We start from the raw sequence: 20195 nt of genomic DNA, 5'->3' as shown, positions 1-20195 counted from the left end.
TTAGCTTTTGAATGGTAGTCTAACTGGTACAATTGAGATTCTACAATACTTACGATTATTCTCATGTGTCAATTATCATCGAACAAAAATCAAGTCTGGGTTGTCATTTCAGTTTTTATTGTTCTACATATTATATTCTGCATGTATGGACATTCATAAATATAGACATACATACAGTAAAAATGATGGTCTCCTTTGAAAAACCTTGATTAACACTTACATCAGATGCATGTAGATGTTTACCACACTGATAATCATACTGTCAATATTGCTGTACAGATAATTTAGGTGACATGCATAAACACCAAAATTGGAAGTACAACAGTGATGTCTGAATATTTTTACAGTCCTGTGTAAATGAAAATTGCTGCAGCACTCATCATAATAGTTAGTACTGGAAGCACTGCATGTTTGTCTCTGTGTTGATATACAGGTACTTTCATATTTGGCCTGTGCCCAGTCTGGAGAGAAAATGTTTGGCTCAATATTCTTGCCATCAGCGACCTCACTGGTGTTACATTCAACATCACAAGTATCCACCAGCATTAAGTGGGTCAGCTGATACAGTCCAGGGAAAGAATTGGTCATACAACATCTGTTTCTCTCTGTTGCCTCAGACGTGTTCATCCTGGAAAACATCAGTGGAGTATTACTATCCAAACTGATACAGGGTAATATTATCTCATGACTGCCAGTTATGAGAAAATGTATCATTATCAGATTTAAGTTACTATTGTAGAGAAAGACATGTCACATAATGAACATATTCATTCCGATAGGCCAAAGGTGGAAAACGTTATTCTTAACAAATGTTTCAACTATGGAGAAGCATAATTTAAATATGCTGACATTTTTTCCTTTTCTGTGTGGCATTTAGAAGTTGGTGTGATGAACAACAAGGAGAGTTGTATGGATATACAACCTCTTTAATATAATATGAGCGACATTGTGGTGTAGCTACTAACACCATTATCAATCAAGTAACTCTCCTCGTAAAAAACATTTCAGATACAAAGAAGTGTGTTCAACAAGTACACCAGACATTATTCAGACAAATTCATACCAGAGGTAAACAAGCACTAACCTGTAGCATGTGTATTCTGGAATCACCTGGGCCTCATCTTTGTGGACAACAGGAACCTGTAGGGAGATGTAATATGATGCATTAAAGGGAAAAAGTCAATTGTGTATTTGCATTCTTGGTAAACTTTAATTCAACAATGAAGGGAGCAAAGGTGTTATTGTCAAACATAAGCAACTTTGCAAACATGTATATAATGATGTTAACTTGCTTTTTGAAAAGCAAGAAGCAAATGAAAGTTAACCCACGGGTTCAAATGAAAATTTACTTGTGAAATGCCAATTACCTTAATACATTGAAAATAATAAATTGGGGTCTGATCCAATTTACCTGCCTACTCTACCTGTCATCAGGAGATATAAGCATATGTGAAAATATCACATACATTAGAATTTTAAGTAAATTACTCAATGTAACTCAGTGTCAAACTGACAACTGTATTTAAGATGCATGACCAGGTGTTGTATAAGAGAAGACAAGCAGGTAAAATCAACAGGCCATATCAAGTGATGAATGCTTTGCTAAGATATAATTGAATATACATGTAGTTGAAAATAAATTCAATAGATTAACCTGAAATTAGAATGCAATAGCTGTATTCAAGTACGGTGGAACATTTTGAAACAATGTTCACAATTAATAAAGCCTAACTACTACAGAAACTGTTTTATCAATCTTCACTGGGGTGCCGATTTCAGACGATAACATCAGTGGCATTCTACAGATGATGACTCCTTGGGCTGAACCCTTTGTAAAGCGAAAAGATTGTGTACTGTACGTTTAGATGATTACTACAGTGAGAGGCCCCTAATGTTTCGCGTGAAAAGTTTCGTACAGCATGTGTCCCTCTTAAGCAACACATTTTTTTCCCTGAATCGATTCAAAACCCCTGCTCGTAATTTCGGTTGGCATGCATGTTAACTAAATTTGGCAAGGAGAATAACAATAACAACGTTTTCTTCAAACTGTAAAAGATACAAAATACGTTGTACTTACCATAATTAGTTACAGTAACGAAATCGCTCTGTAAGAAGTGGAAACGGCACACAACACTGAGAGTGAGACCAGCGAGAGCTGACGGCTACCTCGTCGTGCTTTTGTTTCATTCGTCGCTACTTCGAATGATAGTCAACCACCACTTCAGCAAGTTTTGACCTCTCGGACACGTCGAACCTCTATTGCATCATCCCGAGGCACGGCAGCACGTTTCAGGCATCGTAATATTTCTGCGCATTTGAAATCGACCATGCAACAAACTTTGAACGCCATCATTATGCCGGAAGTATACTTAGGACCGTAGTGATTGGCGCCATCTACTGGCGAAGCTGTAAAGGGAGATAACTGAGGAATGTTCCCGTTGCACAAGGTGTGAGTATTTCCCTTGGGTCAGAGCATGGTGAAGATAGCAATAAATCGTTTGAATCAAACGACAAAAAATACAACAAAAATACAATATAGTCTCATAAAAACGTTGTACATAGTCATCAACAATTGCCATTTGGTTTTCTCCCCGACATGTTATTCTAGGTGTACATGTGCCCATTTTTAAGAAAGAGGAGCAAGAAGCAAGTGTTTGCACCTAGCCAACAGGTACATGTCTTCTCAGTCTTGTTAACACACAGTTTTCGTAAATAGTCAATATTACGTGGATTACATTTTGCTCGTGATTACTAGTATATCCCTGGATTTTCAAAGTACATGTGAGTGTCATAGCTTTCCTTCATGGCAACATGTTTGTAAATCTCCATGACGGAAGCGTCAAAACCTTTCCATATCCATGAGTAACACATGTACAATCACACCAGTGCCACAGATTCACCAATCAGCTGCGAGTTTGATATGTGTTTATTTCGTAAAGGGGCCGCAGGCCCATGATACAGATATTGTGGTACAGATATTTGTTGTATAGAGAGCTTGAAATGATGGCTAAATCTATTGATACATTGGCTTTTACAAAATAAATGGATTTGAAATGTCTATCTAAGAGGGACATCTGAGAACATTTGTCTTTTCTTGGCTACTAAAAAAAGAAATTTACAGAGATTTACACCTTTTGAGAAAAATAATACTGGCCTCTTGTCCGAAGTTGGATATTCCCAGTAATATTTTGGAAGAAGAATATATCTTAAGTTATGATAAAATGGACATTTTAAACAAAAACGGTACTCCGATTCAATGTTTGGGACAATACAGAATGGATATAATCTTTCTGATCTTGGAATATTCCACCTCCTGTCCAATTCAATTAATAACTCATGATTTGAACTACAAAATCCGATGCAATTGTAACATAAACTTTACCTGTTACAGTTTCGAGTATATTTTAGCAACTAAACTGATTATTAAGAGTTCTGTAGAAATCCAACTTCGTGAAAGCCTCTAAATCTGCACTCCAGCATTGATGCTTAATATCATTACAACTTTCCTTAAAAATGGGAGATAAATAAAACATTATTTCCTATACCTTGTTGGAGCCAAACTTCACCAAAACCATAACTGAATAATAATGATTTACCGTTTAAAGCCCAACAAGACTTGCCATGTTCAGCTATCAGCTCCGAGTCAAAGGAGTATTTGATTACACTATCAGAATGTTTGATGCTTTCTTGTCAACTAGCTTTAATGTCGGTATTGATCGACACAGCACCACCCTCATCAGGTTCTCCAACGATGATCTCTTGTGTGTCGATGTCAGTCCGGGTGTAATTCTCTTTGAACAACAGAAGTAGAGGAACGGCAACTGCTATGGAGCCCAGCATGGTCCAGTTCATCCACTCAACACCTGCAAAGGGTCAGCAATATAATTAACTTTTTGCTCATTATTTTTGAGTCATTTTCTACCTCAGTGAACTTTCATATTTTGTGTAGTTTGGCGTAATCAAAATGTGTCTCAACATTATTAGCGTTGAAGGTGATTGTATAAAATGTTGGTATATCATTGCTTGTGTTTGAGGTTTACCTATTTTCGGGATCTGCAGCACAGAAAGGAAGATGACACCAGTCAGGTTGTTGGCGATGGTGAGGACACCGACCGTCACTCCCTCAGCAATTGGATATGACGCCTCACACCCAAGCTCGAAGAACAGAGGTATAGAAGCATTGATGAAAACTCCCATCAAGATGGTGGACAGGTACAGCGACACTGACAAAAGAGAGATTCAACCAAGCTTTAACTAGTTGGTATGTCACGCTCAATTTCTACTTGTTCATCAATAAGAATGCCAGGAAAAGGTTATACAGATGGACTGGCGACACTGGCGACCCCCACCAAGATGAAGGTGCAGCGACACTGGTAGAGGAGGATGGACTCAACGTTCAGGTCAACATCAAACAGAGGCACGGAATCTTTAGGAAGAATGGTCTGCCATTTCACAAGGCGTTTCAGGTACCTTTTGGGTATAGGACACACATGTTCCTAGATTTAAATAATATCATGATTACCATAGCGATATCTCTGTTACACAGTTAAGTATATACATCAATATTTTGCCTATTGACATACAATATTCAAAGATTTCCTTACCTAAACTGAAGGGAATGTAGGACAGGCAAAGTAAGACAAACCAGGCTGTGGCGCCTGTAGCTAAGACGAATAGCAGCAAGAGCATCATCTTCATGTGACGTAGAAACAGATCAGAAATCCTTGAAATAAAGTACAATGCATTAAGCGAATATCTTGATGGTTGCAATCATTGAATTAAACATCGTTGTTAACGGCCAAAGAGTCAAGTGTTGAGTTTGTTTGTTCTTTAACGCCGCAATCAGCAATATTCCAGCTACATGGCGGCGCTCGTTAGATACTCGTGTCTTGGTAAAAAAATCAAGTGATCAACAGCATGAGAATGACCTGAGTCAACCAAGTCAGCGAACCTGACCACCTGATTATGTCAGTCGCCTCTTACGACCAGCATCGGTTAAGACCCGGATCTTCACAGGTCAAGTGTTAATTAAGGTTCATATCACATGAATGTTCGATCATTGTCACCAAAGCCTTTCTGCCAGACTGGTCATACCTGGACATCAGTAGTGCTGCTACACAGCCGCCGATCGTGCCATAAAACCCCATCCAACCGGCATGGTACTGCAAGGTAAAAAATTAACAGTTTAAATGATAATTTCATAACAGACTAGGATCCTCAGAAGTACTGTCCGCCTATCTCGACTTGCCTCTTTAAAGGATAGAATTACTATACATCCATGTGCCCAACATTCAGTACAGTCTTGGAACAAGGCTAGGGTGAGATGAGGTCATAAACATAGTCTAGTAACGTAGGGACGGAGCACATGTGAAATAGGCTCCATTATGTAAAATGTCATTAGTCATGTTTTAACTGTTGAGAGTAGTTAATGCATGTTAATTTTAACTTAAAGATATGCCAAAGGATTCATTGTCTTGTGATATTTTGATGTAAACACGGTGAGGAAAAAGCATACTACCCTACCCATCCTGCTTACAACAAGTCAGTCTCTGACAATGTGTAGTTTGAGACAACAGATCAAGATTGTGTGCCAGTCTCTCTTGCAATTCACTGTATGTTCTATAGACGTTCAATTTATGTACAAGTCTGCCATGTAATACTCTTTTGAAATATCATAGAACGACATAAATAGGAATACTTATTACCTGTGATATACCAACACTATTCAGGACGACATCCAATATAGCTCCAAACGCGAGGTAAACTCCCGTTGGTATACTGAAGGCCGCCATTATCACCCAGAAGCGTCTGTGCCTGCAAAAATAGACACATGAATGACACAAGTTAGTCGCGCCGACCCGAAGATCATCGGAGGGGGCTACAGTGTGTTTGTGTTTGTTTGTTTTTTTGTTTTTTTTTTTTTTTGGTTTGTTTTGTTGTTGTTTTGGGGAGGGGTTTGGGGATTTCGATTTTCTTTATTTTCTTTTTTCTTTTTTTTAATTGTTGACAAGCTTTGTTTTAAAATCTATTTTTGGGGGGTAAACGGATTATTATATAAAAATGATATTATATGAAAAAACAAGCACAAATTTTGATGGATGGGTCGACATAGAAGATAATAAGCTTGGATTGTGAACAGAGGGAATCCTCCCAACCGTCCTGGAGGGCGAAAATGGATTGGATAGAATGACAAGCTGGTCATATGGGTTGCTGGTGCACATGCGCGGGCAGAGGCCCATTTGGGGTGAGCTATTTTTAATTGTTCTTGGGAACATAGGACAGAGGTTTCCACCAGGACTGCATGGTATTACCGGTGTACGGCTATATCGCAATACGCCTTTCAAACGATACGCATTGCAATGTATTTTCTCAGAACCGGAACATTGGGAAATAAAATATATGTGATGTTTTGTGATTATCCCTTTGGTTTAAGTTTGAATCTACACAGACTTTCATTCACATTGACGTTTTCAATTGTAATTAATTGACAAAGCAGCATACTTTATATATAAAAAAAGAAAAATACAATGCCTCAAAGTCAAATCTAACTTCGTCATTTCTGTAATCACAACCATTAAGTTTATTTTTAGGGCTTTAGTATGTAGAAAATAGGCTCTGCATATACAATCAATGTCATTCACTGTCAAACACTACAAAAATAGTGTAATGGAGATAAGCAATTAGAATGAGTCATAATAAAGAAAAATCATATTTTTATAATTTTGTACTTTACTAAGGGTTTAGGCACAAGTGCTCCACTTTTGGTCACCTTCTCCCTAACAAGCTTTAATATCCACATAAAATTATTAACTGTCATGAAAATTATACTCTGAGTGAAAGCCATTGCCGTGCTTACGTAAATAATCCTTTGATCCCCTGTAGGTAGCGTGTCCTCTCTATGGACGCTGTGAGACTTGGGGGAGACGGAGGCTTGGCAGGGAAGTACACCACCACCAGGAGCAGCAGCAGTACACACGCCGCACATTCTGTATACAACACAGTTAGTAAATTATAACAATTTAGTCATGCTATTACTGAGATATCTTCCTATGGGGAAGCCTTAAATGAACACACAAACATGTCTATACTAGTTTTAGAAGCAATTGTCATAAGAGTATAACTGAGTCCAAATAGCATGATTTGCGATATTAATGCAATATCTACGCAATATATGAGAGACATCTGGAATGGGCTTCACAAATTGCATCCATGCGGAAAGCGAACAGAGCGATGTGATAGGGGAACACTTCAACCCGCTGGACCAACCAAACAAGCTGGTGAGGAGACGTGTGAAAACAGGCATATTGACAGATTATGAGTAAAATGGCATCCTATCGTTATGATATTTATAAAGAGTTTACTTCAGTGAATGGAGGAAACGTTGATCACCTGTATACATGAGTCTCATGATACCGCTTCTCACTTCGGACAAATTAGCGGTTGGCGTCAGACTGAACTCACTGGAGTTGAATCGACTTGAACTGCAACAAGGAACGACCAATGCAGATAATGACATAGGTGGTTCATGAAAAAACACAGAAGATAACAGGAAGTGTGATAGAGTGTGTTCCGTTTCTTACTTTAAAGGTCGTATGTCTGTCAAGTTAAAGGATGGTTCATCTGGCTGTGGCACCAAGAGCGGACCTGTAAACACAGTGAAAGTGGGAATGGATATGACACAACTTTCGATTAGTTGGATTAAATAACAGCGACAAAACATCGCGGGTGACGTTTGCTCTCATTTTGGACAAAATAGCGATTTTGAGCTTCACTGATCAAACAGTGAAGTTCAGTTCAGTTTGATGTATGAATATAGGTGCCCGTGGGTGGCAGACGTTTACCTCCTGGGTAACACATTAAAGAGATATTGCGAATTCGAACCTGAGATCAGCTGGTCCTGATGGATAAGGTAGGCAACTCTATATACAGAGTACTGTCTCCTTGCACTGCTTAGTCAACTCTCTACATCCTCATCCGAAATATACAACCCTGGGAGTATGTACTCTTCACAAACATGTAGTGTTGAGGTTGGGACGGAGGGAAGGGGGTCTTGAAATTAAATGATTAATTGGTCGTCAGAAGAAAGAATTCTCTGGAGGAGATCCAGCGAAAGAGCCGTTTCAGAATCATATCAAAGCCCGCCGTCATTTTGAATTCGACTGTGCTCTTTATGATCAAATTGGGAATAATGTGTCGTCAACAACGTGATGAAGAGCTATTGGCTTGAGGTAGCCTCTCTTTTCAATCTGTCTTGGTGTGTAATTTGAAGACTTTGGAACAGCTTCAAATGTTTATGCAAGGGTCTGCGTTAACCCACTCAGAACATTCTTAATAGACGTTGTAGGAAGACTCTTGACGAGCGTCATGCGAACGTCAACATAAAGCAACATGCCAGTCTAAAATTCTTCAAAACAATTTTACCAATCGTGGAAGCACAACTGATTATGATCGCAAAAGTTTACATTTTGACTGCACAATCCTGTCGTTTTTTCTGGTGTCCCAGCTGTGATATTGCTGGAATATTGCTAAAAGCGGCGTAAAACCCAACTCACTCACTCCTGTCGTCTTTCCTTTTTTACACCTTATAGTTCAGTGCCAGAGTGTTCGGTTATTTGTCAAGTAACATCTTACCCTTCCGTTTTCATTTCGATCACTTACCATCACTAGATACTTTTTCAACTTTATTTAATTATCTCGTATTTTCAAAGCCTTTGAGGAATCCAAGAGTCGAAAGAGTTTTGTAATTTTGTTATTCTCCTCTATCCTATATGTTTATTGTACAATACCTGTATACAATTACAGCAATTTTTCATTCAGACTTATGCAGCGATTTTGAAACTGCTGGTTTCTACTCACCAATGATAAAGCCCACTGATATGCCAATGTAGCTAAAGATAGTTGACACGGCTGTTGCAGTGGCCCTCTGATTTGGGGGAAACCACGTGGCGGAGAAAAGGGCGGGGCCGGCATTAGGTACAGTACCAGCCACGCCTGCTACTAATGCTGCCGTGTTCATCAACCTGGGACCAGAAGAACTATCATAATATCACAAGATATACCTCACAGATTTTAGCAAATACACACTAATCCGTATGAAATATTAATTGTCTTTTTCAGGATGCAGCATTACGAACAAACAGAAGTAAATGTTCAGAGGTCTTGTTTATTCTTGTACACGTGTTTACTTTTTTCTTTATTTCTTGTTGTTATAATCATGATCATACACCGCAGTGTTGCTTCTTATGCTTGGTGTTGTCTTCGTCGTTGTGAGCCGTGAAGATCCGGGGTAGAATAGGTCTTCAGCAACCCATGCCTGCCACAAAAGGCGACTATGCTTGTTGTAAGAGGCGACTAACAAAATCGGGTGGTCAGGCTCGCTGACTTGGTTGACACATTTCATCGGTTCCCATTTGCGCAGATCGATGCTCATGTTGTTGATCACTGGATTGTCTGGTCCAGACTCGATTATTAACATATTGCTGGCCATATAGCTGGAATATTGCTGAGTGCGGCGTAAAACCAAACTCACTCACTCAGAAAGGTTTTCTACTAATTTCACAGTATTAACCACCAAGAAATATTCCCCAGGTTACTGAATGAATGTTACCCAGAAAAATAAAGTATCCTCGGATTACGTTTTTGGATGAAATACATTTACTTTTGCTTTAGTTGTCGCAAACAAACATTACAAATACTTGTGTAATATCACAGTTTAAGTTGGACAAAATTGATTAATAAGTTCATGACAGGTTCTTAATTGTTTCTGCAAGAATAGCAAAAGAAAAGAACAAAAATTCCTACTCATCGTCCTACTCGAACATAAGGATACTGTTCACAAATAACAGTCAAACAAAACAATGTGTTCAGGCTAAACCACGTGAGTACTTTATGTAACTGCACATTAAGGCTTAATTTAACAGGTTTAAGTATATTCTGTAACTGTAAAATATTAATATGTTTCTCACTACATGTATTTATAGTTTCAAAAAATGTCTACTACCTTCCATGCCATTTCACATTCACGGCAGTGAAGCACATAGAAACCGCTGCTCACACCTTTGGGGTTACCTCCCTTCCCCACTGGGAGTAAAAAATGTGGATCGGAATCCGAAACAAAGACTCTGTCAGTTACACTGTTGACATTCTGTTGTATCAAAGGGAATTGATGTAATTGAACAGGTTAAGGACACCCCTTTAAACAAAGTTAATGGGTCATTCCCTTGATTTCGATTAAAATGCAGTAAATTCCCGGTTTCTTTGTAAAATTTGATATTAAAGTTCACGCACATGGTGCCAGTTTAAGAGCGAACCGCGAGCGAGCAAAACGCACGTTGTTATACCCAAAATGGGAGAGTTCACTTCCTATTAGTAGGGATAATCAGAATGGAATGACCCATTATCTTTGTTTATAGGGGTGCCCTGAACCTTTTGAATGTTCCAGTAGAGCAGCCAGTGTATATCAGTAAGTAGTTAAATAGAAACGTATATTCAATTACTGTTACATACCACAGAATATCAAAAGTATTGACTAGATAACATGAATCATCTTTGGCGTCATACATTGTGGTGTCACCTATAACACATTATATTCACACATATTCATGTATATATAGCATGGCCGATATATACACTGGATTATAATATTCTTCATGGTCACGATATTTTCATATTCTCATGAAACTGAGCAACCATTACCATTAATGTGGAACGTTGAACGATCAACGTTGAATTTTGGTTGTTTGGTTGATCAACCTTTCATCCAAACGTTGATCAACGTTGAATCAACGTTTATCATGCGACCAAATGAAAGTTAGTCGAGATTCGTTTAGTTGTCAACGTTGTTTCAACGTAAGGAACCAACAAAAATGTCAACTAATTGTTTCCTTGGCAAATTTGATACATAATTCATATTGGTAATAGGTATCCAACTTAGCAACTATCATTTCGGAACATTATTTTCATAAAAGATCAAGATCGAGCTAGTGACAGATATAATCCTATATTTTATTTGATTGTGCATCGATCAACGGACGGAAAAAATTACGTAAATCGCAGTTTTAGGTATAAAGTCATCAGTTATCCAAATTGCATTACATTTGATATTTTCCCACAAAACTGTGAAAATTGTATAATTCCCGACAATTTGCTTTCAAACACAAGCCAGATGTTGACCTTTCGATCGCCTCGTTTGGCCATATCCGGACATGCGCACAATTATCGCGCGCGCAAAGGCAGCTGATCGTTGTCAGTTCACTTTGGCGAAGTTCAACGCAATATCGTTTTATTTTCACCATCTTCACGGCATGCTGGTGTTTATTTGGTAAGTATGTCCTTCATGTATAATGAAAACGTAGGAATGCCGTTTAAATCTAGCAGTAGCAAGAAACTCCGAATTAGGGCTCATGTTTTATCTCACAAGGTTACCGGTATGTCACAGTACATGTTTCTCAAAATTTAGTGGAAGCCCGTGTTTTCCATGAACTTGTTTTGTTATTTTTCAATATATTTGCATGCATATATTTGGCATTTTACTATATAATCGAATAAGATTTCCTTTCGTACCCATCAACTCATTTGAATTTTGCAAATATACATTTTCAAATAATCAATGAAGTACATCAATATAAGGAACCGTTCATAATTAAATATATGGCTGCGGGTGGGGGTGTTGATTGTAAGGGTTGGAGTGGGGTGTCACCCATTTTGTTCAGGGGAGCTAAGGGGTCAGCATTTTTGTACACACGCACTATGTTTAGAAATTATGGGAAGGGGAGAGGGCGTCATAGATAATGTACATGACATGCAGGGTGGGCCGTCTCTTATTCTGTACATACTCATACACTTTAGGGTGTGTGTGTGTGTGTGTAATTCACATTGTACATAAAAATCAACATCACCCCCAAGCCATACATTATGAACGGTCCCTAAGGGCAGCTATACAAAATCGGATAGGATTAATAAACATTTTATATTGCATCCCATTATTGTGAACATTTGTTCGTTTGATTAGATCTATCAGTTAATGATGCATTGAGCACGCCCTGAACCCTGTCAACATATGTATATTATTGGGGGGAGGGGGTGGTGGAGAATGGCGTAAGGAAATGCAACGAAAATTTTCACTTTAAAATGTCTTGTGAAAGTCTTTGTTAAGGATGAAATTGTATATAATTTATTTGAACTTTTATTTATTTACAAAAAGTGTAACTTCACTAATGATTCTTTGATGGGACAATTAACAAAACTGCACCCACAGACTTTCATTCTTACACTTGTTTGGGAGGGATATGATAATTCATGTCTCTTAAAGGTTAAAATCTTACATGCAACAGAAGTAATTTTAATGTAAGGAACATTTAATTATGAAATAAGATTATTTTAATGGAATTTGCAGAAATCTCATCTTCGAAGACTGGGTGGCAGCAATTTTGTGGATCACATAAAAGGAGCAAGGCTAAGGTAACACGTTTTTAACATTTCACTTGTTTCCAGTATATCCACCACAAAGTTTAAGAGAAAGATGATAATGCTCTTTCATTACCACCTGTTTTGAATATTTGTGATAATGTTTGTTCTTTTTTGGTTATAATAGTTGGTCTTTATTTTCATTTATATATTAATGATTTCTCCCGGAGATGTTTAGTTTAATGAGCACTCCCTTGCTTGGCGCCATATTGTTTTTCGCCGTAAACAGCTGGATGCAAGATAGCACGCGAGAGGACAGAAGTCATACATTTATACATATATAGAGATGTTTATTGCTGGGAAACACACTCTTCAGGTATTTGGTCAGCTGTAGAATTTGAATATGATGTTTTTTATTATTGTCAAAGGGTAGGTTTTTCATTATTTGCAATCTAATATGTGTGCAGTGAAACATACTGAGATTTTGAAGAGTCCATTATTTAAAGTACAGGTGTTGTTAGATAACAGCATTTTATGTACATGTTCCCTTGTTAAGATCATCTATCGAGTATATTAGAGAGAAGGTGTATATTTGTAGTGTTTTAAATCAGAGTTATTTTCAGTGTATGACCTACATTTCAATATGCTTTGGCCACCTGTCACCCCTTTGGTCAAATAGAGTAGGACTTCCATTTCTTGGAATTGAGAGTCAGAGATGCACTGTTTCCAAGAATTTGCGTGTGCCAGCGATGTTTGTTTACGAGTACATTTAAGTCTTTTTTGAGTGTAGATTGGAGTTGTAAGAGATGTTATTCAATGTCTTATTATTCATGGTATGATAGATTATTTCTGGCAATGTAGAGTTTAATCTCATTATTTTATTGTTCATGATTCAGAGAAGCATAGTTATGACGTCGCAGATAATACGCACACATAATTCATTATATGAGAGATTTTCTAAGCGTTCCTATAAGAGATTAAGTGTAAACATTTATGAATTATAAAAAAGTTATTTATCTGAGTTTTATGAGTGTACAATGACAAAGAGAGAGAGAGTAGATAATAGAGAATATATTGTATACTTATGAGAGCTCATTATTGTTTTCAGAACTCCATGATCCATACTTCCTTGTGTTTGGGAACAAATAGTGTTGGGAGACCTCCCACAATAGACTTGTTCTTTGACCTGTGAACCACCACCCATTTTGTTTTCTTATCATTTAATGTAAAATGGCTTTTGTTACAATTTATGACTCCTGGTAGCAAAATTGCTACATCAGTTCAACTCCTATTAATTTGAAATAATCATTTCCGAGAATCTCTAAAGAAAACTAAATCTGACAGAATAACAACAATCTTCCATTGTTTTGCAGGACAATGTCAAACAATTTGATGTCAAGAATGAATGTTGAATACAAGGTTGTATTCAATCATCTCTGGTAAGTTAATTACCAAGTGCAGCATTTTCATCATGACCATAGCAAATAATATATGACAGTAAACCATCGTCTAATTCATCCTACCGGTATTTCATAGTCTAATTAAATAATCAACTTGCAATTGAGGATTTTCTTTGAAAATGTTTAAGAAAACTTCCATTCCTTCGGTTGAAAATATAAATTGTTTACACTCTTCGTCATATTTTGTATTGATGCTGTTCATATGTTCACATGCCAAGTTACAGCAGTGTAATGAACCTTTCAAGTGATTGATTAAACAAATACTTGAATCATTTAAGACAATATATCTTCCATATAACTTACTCATGTATTTGAATATAAAATTTCAGAATGTGTCCTATCTCAAGGGAATGAGATGGGAATGCATCCGAAGCAAATTTCAAGAAAGAGTTAGGAACGTTTCTGAAGTATCCACATGACCGCCAGGCAGGGAGTGGCAGAAAGAAGAGGAGCTGATAATTGTGTTTTTGGAGTTGTAATTGTGTTGAAAAATCTGAACTGTGGTATTGAAATTGGTGGCGTAAATGTCACTTTGATGCTATATGCAGATGATATTGTGTTATTAGCACAACAGAGATCACCTACAGACTATGTCATGTTTGATGTTTTACATTATGCATTAAACCATGTTTTCTGTGTGCGTGTGTGTTCATAAAGATTTCATGAAAAGTGACTTGTTTTAAGTGCTGTCTTCAGGTATAGTTCCTGGTCATCTTGGATCCCTTTCATGGTGAAAGTAATTGCATTGTGTTTATTCAGGGGTCTGTCTAAGAGCTGAAATTCAGACAAAATGTCTTCTCGGGACAATTTTCACCTTTTCAAGGTAACAATACAACAGTAAATAGTTTTTCTTAATTTGGAATACTCTTTTCTTCTTACTGGAATTATACGTCCAACTGACATAAAACTTAAATGAACATTATATTGAATGTGGAATTTTGACCAAGTATTTTATCAGGTAAATATTTTTACTGCAATTTTATGTTTGAACACTGTTTATTGCAGGTAGCTTTTTGGGTATTTTAGCTGGATGCAGGAATTTGGTGCTACTTTATTGTAGTTTAAATATGAAGTGCGAGTCTATTTACAGGAAAGCGTAATACCTCCCAGACACAACCACGGAACAACCCATTTTCAACGTTAATAAATATGTCAGACTTCAACATTGATTCCACGTCGGATATCTACGTAAAAAAAACTTTCATATACAACCTATTTTCAACGTTGAGGATCAACCTATTCTCAACGTTGAGGATCGGTCAAACTTCAACGTTGATTCCACGTCGGATATCTACGTCAAAAAAACTTTCATATACAACCTATTTTCAATCTATTTTCAACGTTGAGGATCAACCTTTTTTCAACGTTGATAATCGGTCAAACTTCAACGTTGATTCCACGTCGGATATCTACGTCAAAAAAACTTTCATATACAACCTATTTTCAATCTATTTTCAACGTTGAGGTTCAACCTATTCTCAACGTTGAAACAACGTTGATGTGCCTGCTGGGGAGTGTCTCTCAGTCTAAAAATGTTCTTTGTCATTTTCAGACAACAAATCACATGAAACATGTTAATAGCGTGCATATCCACCTTGTGCACGGATGAATGCTTGACCCTCCTCATGCTTATCGTGAGTCTCCGTATTCGCTCCAGAGGCAGCTGCTGACACTCCAGGCGCAAAGCTGCTTCAAAACATGCCAGATCTTGTACAGGTGGATCAAGAGCTTGCACTCGGCATCCAAGAATCCACAGACAGGCTCCAATGGGTTCAGAACCGGGCTCATAGCAGGCCATGGAGGTTTGGTTACAGCGTTGTTGGAGAAAAGCTGTCCGGAACGATGTGGTGGGGGCGTTGTCATCCATCAATACGGGGCGAGTGGCTAATGGGTGGTTATTAAAATGTGGCACAAGAACAGGATCCAGAATGTCCCGGATGTCGTCATCGCCATTGTGATTTCCACGAACAGTTACCAAGTCCAGTTTACAGTCATGGGAGAGACAACCCCAGACCATGACAAATCCACGATCGTAAGGAACTGATTCTCTGATGTTCTTGGGCTCTTAGTCCTCCAGACTCGCTGGCGCCCCTCTGTGACGTGCAATAAAAAGTGATTCTCATCCGACCAAAGCACCTTCCTCCTTGACGTCAAATGCCGATGAAGTTGGGGTAAACACCACTCCAAATGAGATCTCTTGTAAAGATTAGTCAAGGCTGGACGCTTGATCACCCTTCTTGTCCTCATCCCATGTGCCTTTATGCGGTTTCTTATAGTCCTATTGCAAAGACGTCATTTGCAGTGAAAGGCTGACGTCTCATTAGGCTTGCTAAATCCCGATCTTCAACTTGAGACGTCTTTCGGGGTTGACCTAGCCTAGTCAGTCCTAGTCAAAGAAGTTAGTCAGTCCTTGTTGGTTTGGCGGTGTTTTTGAACAAGTCGACTAATGGCCTTGTGGTGAATGTCAAGCTGTCACTCAAAAGCCCGGCATGATATCCCGGTGTCGTGCATTCCAATAATTTGCCATCTTCTTGCTTCTGGTAATCTCCTTCGTGCCATTGTAACAGATACTGGTAAAATCATTAAAACATTTTGGCGTTTTATACAGTTAGCCGCATTGAGTTAATAGTGCTTTTTTAGACAATCGTGGGTAGTGTGCTTCAACTGTATATTGTGATGTGTTTTGACGATTGATTTAGCAAGACCCTTAAACAATATTGAAAGGGAATACAGTTCAAATAAAAGTCATCGTTACAATTCAAGATTTATCATTAGGTAAGTCAGTAATTTAAAATATGTTATGGGGTGCTTAATATAGTTCCATGTGTATATTTTCAAACATGTACATACATGTATACTATGACCGGTAATATACATTGGATTTGTTTATCTAAACATGTTATAAACACTGTCCCGCCACCTACGATAATATATATATACACTGGATTTTGTTTATGTTTTTTTATATCTCAAATCATAGTTGCCAGGGTGTCACATGTATTATGGATTCTGGATTCACTACAGCGGTACTGACCATGTGGCTGGTACTGGGTCACTGGTGATGCATCGTATGGCGGTCGTAAACACCAGCAGCACTGAGCACAACAGCATTGATACCCGTAGTCCTGGAGCGAGAGGGTGGGGAAATACGCCTTAAAGCTGATCACTATAACCTTTAACATGCATGATCATGAAAGGATGATTTCGAGTATAACAAACTGCTTGTAAAAGCTGAGCAACATCGCAACTGCTGCAACCAACAGAGCATCGCATGCTATTTCGTACAAGTTACTTTAACTTTAATAGTGTGCATGTGTGTGTGTGCGTGCGTGCGAGTATTTTCGAGCCCCATACAGTAAGGCACCAAATCCCTATCACAAAGTCATCGGTTTAGACCACTCAGACAGCGAGTCTTCCGGGAAAGAGTCATTTTTAGAAAGTGGTCAGAACCGCTGAGAGTGTGGGTTTGTATTTGTATTTTACTAAGAAAGTCTCATACAAGATATAACACTTGTTTGACTACTTTTTAAAATGCATTGTGTATTACTAAGTAACAAGTTACAGAAGAGTACACGAAGTCAGTTATCTGGACTACCAGTTCTCCAACTTCCTATTTTAGGAAACCGCGGTTGATGAGTGGGTGCTGGTGATTTCAGATTGTTTTCCCAACACCAGATGGGACTCAAGCCCAAAAGTATCCTAAATTTTTCTTTACTAACAAAGCGTAACCCCAAATAAATGTATGCATCAATTGTTAGATACCAGTCTAACCTATGTTAGCATTTAAAAGTTTGTATGATTAAAGAGAGGCGTAATTCTATGGATATGGATATATGGATATTTCTTTGTTACAATGGAATTCTATGGACAGACAAACGTTTGCGGTGTTATTATCAAAACACTAACTTCGCGCTCGTTGTAAGAAATAGGTTGTACATCCATAGATTATCTCCCTTGAATATCAATTATCTTATCTGTATGGCTATGAATCAGATGCAAGCCATCCTAATCAAATCCGACAGATAAAGTTCAGAGTGACAACCGAATCCAATAGTTCCCGTCCTAAAAGCAGTTCGTGTATTGTTAAGCGAAGATTTCCAAATCGAAACAACAACAACGACCTGGAAATCTCAGGAATTCATTGTGAAACAAACAAACATAACGTTAAGAGTTCAAAGAAACATGTCATACTATGTTGAACCGTAACTGCAATCTTTTGAAAGATTCATCGAGAACAGATCCTTACCTTTGACATCCATCAACCAGGCGACTGGAAACATGAACACAACGTACACAATATTCCCCCCAGTTGTTCAACATGCCTATATTGGCATCCGACCACCCGAACACAGCCTTAGCTGACTGAGCAATAGGTCCGAAAGTGTTCCACACGGCTGTCTGAAGTAGAGCAGCATAGGCGAACACCACCAAAACATACCACCTTCGTTTGTAACACGTAATGTTCCTTGAGGGGTCTAACAGTTGAGAATTTTCATCTGATACCCTGGCTGCCATGGAGACTTTACGTTCGCTGGGTACCTTGTTTTCTTTATCTGAGTTGGATAACGTAGGTAGCTGCTCATCAACATGCTCCCCATCCCCCATTTCGTCGTTCAGAGTTGGATTTGTTGTAGTGGCGGTTTCCATCTTGTCATAAGTCTTGACTGACCTAGTTATTCACTGTGCCCATACACATCTAAGGTATCTCTAACGTTATCACCATCCGAGGTAACTGAGATATCTCAGTGGTCAACAGATAGTTCAACTTTGAATGATGACGCCGTTAAACCACTGCCTACCTTCAACAACTTTCGCCGTTATACTAGTGATGCAGCACCGACCTATTTTGTACACAAGTTGACGGTTGAAGAGTGGCTTTCATGATTGTCATGCTACAGTAAAAACAACCGAATAGTCGGACAACGGTGGACATGTGTGCATGAACTGCTCGTGCTTTTCGACCTCCTAAGTCTTAAGCATGCATGTTTAGGGCTGATACTAGTTTCGATTGGGCCATCTTCAATGCACGATAATTAGATCACCAAAACTAAAGGGGTATTGTTACATACTGGTCATGACTGAGGGCACATGTCAAAGGATTCACGCAGCTAACAAGCATATGCCGCAAACTTGTCAAGGTAGGATGAATCAGCTAATCTCATATGTTAAACAATGATAAAGAAATTTCATTTACGCTCGAGTACCTTGAAAGAACTTATTTATAGGACTGATTGACTCGTATGCGATTTTAAACCCAAATTCGAATGAAGAAACTGTTAAATTGTGTTGAAAGCATGTACTTGAAAGGAAAACTGATCTCGATGAACTGATCTGGTAATGAACAGAATACTGATGACACAAGATGAATAACAAGATCAGTCCACCTCCATCAGGATTCTATATATATCTTATAGACAAACGAAAAACAGTGAGGACATTTTAAATGATTTCAACACGGGGTTGGACCAAACTTAAACCATTGCTATGTGTTGCATGGTGAATTTGATGTTTAAGAAAAAAGGCATTTGTTATTTAAAGTATAGTTCGAACAAAACTGAATTACAAATTTAGCATGTTTGTTGTTATCCAGTCATGCATAACTTTAAAGAAATCTCGTGGTTGATGACATTGGATTTTCCAATTAAAGTCGATGTATTACTTACAGAACATGGTAATGGATTTCAATACCGTACAGAAAAAGTAACGATAGAAAGTAAAATGTTAGTGTTTAAAAACAACAACACATATTGTTCATATACATGAAAGAATGTCAGCAACACCTGTTAGTATACACGCATGCATCCATATCAGAATGCCACACTGATTGATAGTAGCATGGAGTATGGTGTTTGTAACCAATATCTGTTGTTACAAGGCAAACAATCCAAAAAATGTCAGTCATTAAAATCATTGCTAATTAATAGTTCTTTTTAAGTATATATCATCGAATGGCGTGGACTGATATTTTCACGCGACAAGATCAGTCCACCTCATATAAGAGAACATAGTTCTAACTTTACAGACGAACAGAAAGGAATGAAGACATTTCAACATTTCAAACTGAATCCATATCCACGCTGAAATAGTATTGATTATTTGTAAATGCAGTAATTTGCTAGCGCATATGTACACCTCTATTGAAATTGAAGCGCCACCTCTCAACATTCAGCGTGCGTCACAAGACAAGTGACACAAAATGTTTCTGTACCAGAAAGGTGGTCATTATCAATCGACAAATTTCCTTAACCGACATCAAGGGCTTTCTTTGCGACATGATTGTTCTAGTATCGCTTCATTACATTGAGCCGTGAATAGTGGACTGGAACGATG

General features: G+C 38.1%; 1 pseudogene; it reads right to left on the bottom strand.

Moving 5' to 3' along the window:
- Positions 1-2911: 2911 nt before the first annotated feature.
- On the bottom strand, positions 2912-18572 carry LOC124281348 (annotated as a pseudogene).
- Between the last annotated feature and the right edge of the window lie 1623 nt (positions 18573-20195).

Source organism: Haliotis rubra, unplaced genomic scaffold, assembly GCF_003918875.1.
Source record: "Haliotis rubra isolate DU_JTF1 unplaced genomic scaffold, ASM391887v1 Scf283, whole genome shotgun sequence".
Lineage (NCBI taxonomy): Eukaryota > Metazoa > Mollusca > Gastropoda > Lepetellida > Haliotidae > Haliotis > Haliotis rubra.
The sequence above is the reverse complement of the archived record's forward strand: the minus strand, read 5'-3'. Positions and strand labels throughout refer to the sequence as shown.